This window comes from Chrysochloris asiatica, unplaced genomic scaffold, assembly GCF_000296735.1.
Source record: "Chrysochloris asiatica unplaced genomic scaffold, ChrAsi1.0 scaffold00641, whole genome shotgun sequence".
Taxonomy (NCBI): domain Eukaryota; kingdom Metazoa; phylum Chordata; class Mammalia; order Afrosoricida; family Chrysochloridae; genus Chrysochloris; species Chrysochloris asiatica.
Genome location: NW_006409159.1, coordinates 16,563 through 21,182, shown reverse-complemented (window position 1 = coordinate 21,182; position 4,620 = coordinate 16,563).

The following is a 4,620-nucleotide window of genomic DNA, read 5'->3' as shown; positions in this document are numbered from 1 at the left end:
CCGACTCGATGGCACTTAACAACAACAACAACAGATGGGTCCCATGAAAAGAAGTGGGGATAAGATTCATATGATTCAATAGTGAATAATTATTATCATGACACGATTGTAAAGGTAGAAGTTTTGTAACAAAAACAGGGGAGTGGTTAATCTTACAGTCCAGAAACAGAGGACCCTAGGACCATCAGGGGAGAAGAGCACAAGCAGAATGCAGGACCTTATCCAGAGAAGCAGCAAGGCCAGAGACCAGAGACGGAGGCAGAGATGGTGGCATGGAGAGAGGGAGTGGCTGAGGACTCTAGATTCATGGGAAGAGAGGGACTAAGAGCTGATGGCCAGGAGGCAGACTTGCAGAATGTGCCCTTTGGAGGTGTAAATTATTATATATGCCTTATTTGGCCTCTAAGTCAATAAACTATATTTTAAAAAAAAAGGTAAGGAGGAAAGATGCTTCAGGTACTAAGGTCCATGTGACCCAAGCCATGGCATTCTCAGTTGCCTCATATGCATGTGACAGTTGGACAATGAATAAGAAAGACAGTAGAAAGCTTGATGCCTTTGAATTATGGTGTTGGAGAAGAACACTTTATATACCATGGACTGCCAGAAGAAACAAATCTCTCTTTAAAGAAGTACAATCAAAACATTCCTCAGAAGTAAGGTTGGTGAGACGTCATCTCATATTTTGGATATGTTATCAGAAGTGATCAGTCCCTGGAGAAGGACATCATGCCTGGTAAAGCAGAGGGTCAGTAAAGAAAAGGAAGACCCTCAATGGGATAGCTAGAAAGTGGCTGCAATAATGAACTCACACACTGCAACAATTGTGAAGTTGGTGCAGGACTGGGCAATGTTTTAGTCTGTTGTCATACATCAGGTCACTGTAAGTTGGAGCTGACTTGTCGGCACCTGAACCAACACCACCAGTTATGAGAAGCCTCTAGTCCTTTCTACCAAGAGGGGAGGGAATCACTGAGAAGCCCCTGAAAGGGGGAAGCAGGGCTGCTGAGAAGTGGGTGGCTATTGAGGTGAAAGGATGCATAATAAATCCTTTGAATATTCCTGGGTAAATAGTAAAAACCAAAAATCAAGCCCGTTGCCCTGGAGTAGATTCTGATGTAGAACAGAGTAGAAGTGCTCCATAGGAATCCCAAGGCTATAATTTTATGGAAGCAGACTGCCTCATCCTCCTGTTAAGGAGTGGCTAGTAAGTTCAAACCACCAACTTTTTATAACACTGCATTATCAGGGATCCTTTTAGGTAAATATCAGCCTAAAATAATCATTTTATAAAAGGTATTTTCTCAGTTTTCTATCATTTAACATGTATATAATAAAGAAATAAAAATTTTTAAGCAATTCTGTCTCTTAAGAGACCCTGAGTGTCTGTTAAGGCTGTTGGAAAAATTCAGGCATGGTTACATAGCACGATGAGCATAATTAATGTCATTGAACTGTATGTGTGAAGACTGTAGGAATGGCAAATGTTCTTACATATTTGCCACAATTAAAAAAAAATGTTTAAGAAGTTATGTATGGCACAATTACATTTATCTGCTATAAATAATTACTCATGAACACATTTTAAGAGGACTTAAAAAACACTCACTGATGAAGATCAAAGACCACAGACTTCAGTATGGGTTGCACCTCAAGGTAAACAAAACAAAAATCCTCACCACTGGACCAATCAACAGCATCCTTACATGTCCATTTTTATACGGAGAAAAGATTGAAGTTGTCAAAGACTTAATTTTGCTCAGATCAACCATTAACATTCATGGAGGCAGCAGTCAAGAAATCAAACGAAAAAAAAAAAAAAAAAAAGAAAGAAAGAATGAATGAAATCAAACAGCAGTGTGTGTATGTATATTCCAAAGTGGTAATAAAAGAATTGTCCCAGTGGGGGAAAAAAGCAATCAAACGACGTATTGCATTAGGTAAATCTACTGCATAAGACCTCTTTAAAGTGTTGAAGAGCAAAGATGTCAGTTTGAGGACTAAGGTGCACCTGATCCAAATCATGGTGTTTTCAGTAACCTCATATGCATGCAAAAGCTGGACAGTGAATAAGGAAGACCATAGAAGAATTGATGCATGTGACTTACGGTACTGGGGGAGAATATTAAAAGTACCACGGATAGTCAGAATGCTCCTTGTAAGGTAGGAATTGCAGACTTTGTCTCTCATGATTATTATCAGAAGGGACCAGTCAAGGAGAAAGATATCGTGTTTGGTAAAATGAAAATGGAGGGTTGGAGAAAAAGAGGAAGAGTCCCAACGACATGCATTGGCACAGTGGTGGCAGCAGTACGCTCAGACATAGTAATGATTGTGAGGTTGGCGCGGGACCAGGCAACGTTTCATTCTGTTGTGCACAGGGTAGCTATAAGTTGGTACTGACTTGATGGTACCTAACAACAATTACTTCCCTTACAAGGAGGCTTCCAAAAGTTTGTGGAAAATGAAATTAAACAATGATGGAATTTTCCCCAAAACATTTGAAACCCCCTTGCACATATATAGAAAAACGACTGGAATTATACCCACAAAAATATTTGCAGTGCTTATTTTGGGGTAGTGGAAAGTTAAGTGTGCCTTTATTTCTTTGCCATTTAACAACATCTCCTATTACATCTACTAAAACCAAAACTAAACCCATTGCAACAGAGTTGATTCGAACCCCTAGGAAGCCTATAGGACAGAGTAGAGTTGCTCATAAGGTTTCTGAGACTAAAATAAAAGTATGCTCTATAACAAAGTGCCTTTTCTGAGCCTCAGATCTAGTGTTACAAAACAGGTGGCCTCTTGAGGACACGGTGACAGTCTTGAGTTGGCATGTAGGGATGTATCTCAGAGCTGGGAAGACACAGTTTGGCTCCAGGGTTGAAGGAGGTGACTGTTTCAGGACAGAGGAGGGATGGTGGAACTTGTCCTTTTGGGGAGGCTCTTGTAGGTGGGAACCTAGCAAAGCTATCCCCAGCTGTTGTCCCTGTGCTCTCATGCCAGAGCCTTTTCCCAAGATGCACTTTCTGCTCTGCATTCTCCACCTGACTCAGGTTATGGCTCCAGGTCTTCCACTCAAGGTTTCACCGGGATTTTGTGCCTTTGTGTGGAGTCTTTGCATCTTTTACTTAGTGCGTGTGGGTAGAATGGGGGAGGGAATCATCTTTCTGTTCTTTAAGCTGATGTTTTCAAGTTTCTCATCCTTCTTTCCTCTCAGTTATTGTTTTTCTTTCTACTCCTGGGTCTTCTTTTTACCCAGTGCAAAATAACAATTAATCATAGTAGCATTTATTGTAATTATAATTAGCGGTGGAAGGTTTTTGCCAGTATAGGCTTCCTTCAACAGCTGAAGAGTGATTGAAAAACAGAGGTGGTGGGACAGGGTCTAATATTCAAGCGTTTGGTAAAAGTGTCAGCATCTTTCTTACCAGGAAAACCAAAAAAATACGGAATTTAATTTGATCGTGGGAACTCCTAATGATCATATAATATTCTGAAATAAGATTACCAAATGTGCCACTATAGGATAAACACTGGATTGCTAACTGCAAGATAGATGGTACAAACCTACCAGCCACTCCTTGGAAATCCTAGAGAAGGTCACTATGAGTTGGAACCAACTCGATGGCCCTTAACAACAACAACAACAACAACAATAAGAATACCAACATTCTAGATCATTACAGACTGAATCATTCTTTAAGACAGAAGAAAGCTCAAGAGGTAGGCTAAAATTCACAAACATAGGACAGTGGTGGAGAAAGTCTCACCTTCCATGCTGAAGACTCAGTTTTGATTCCTGGCCAATACAGCTCATGGGCAGTCACCATCCATCTGTCTGTGGAAGCTTGTGTGTTGCTATGACATTGAATAGGTTTCAGTGGAGCTTCCAGTCTAAGACGGAATAAGAAGGAAAAACTAATGATTTCCAAGAATCAGCCAATTAAACCTCATGGCTCACAATGGTCCTATCCCACTGCACAGGGATCACCAGGAGTTAGTGGCTGACTTGACAGCACCTAATAACAATAGCAACAATATCCTCTGGATTACATATTTATGGACCGCTGGGGGAAAGCCTGGAATACAACCATGGGTAGGTAGGGGCATGGGAGCACTTTTGGGTTCTGAGCACGTTTCTTGAAGCCCAGGGATCAAACCTGGAGAACTGAGGTAGGGTTGGCAAGCTAGGTAGCTAGCAATCTCTTCATCCCTCCCCTACCCGCAGTAACCCACCATCAGGAAGTATGATGGAGTTTCCCAGGAACCTAGCAACAATTGATTGTGGAGCAAAGCAAGTTGCAATTGGGTACCCAAAGGTAGGTTCTTTCCTGTAGTGCTAGGAAAGCTAGCTGTTAAGCTATTTGTAAGCAGAGTCAAGATGAGCCCCAGAGTTTTTATCAAGATGCCAATTACTTTTCTCTTCATCACTGCCCCTAAGAAATCACAAAGAAAGAGTGGGCCTCATGCCATAGTCACAAATCTTTGGACTTTGAGAGTCAGTGTGTGAATGATGGAGCAGTTAGAAGCCCAGGGAGATGCTAAGTGGGCAGAGAGGAGAAAGACTATCATTGTCCTAAGGGAGGAGAAAACTGGGTAATGAATAAGGAAGAC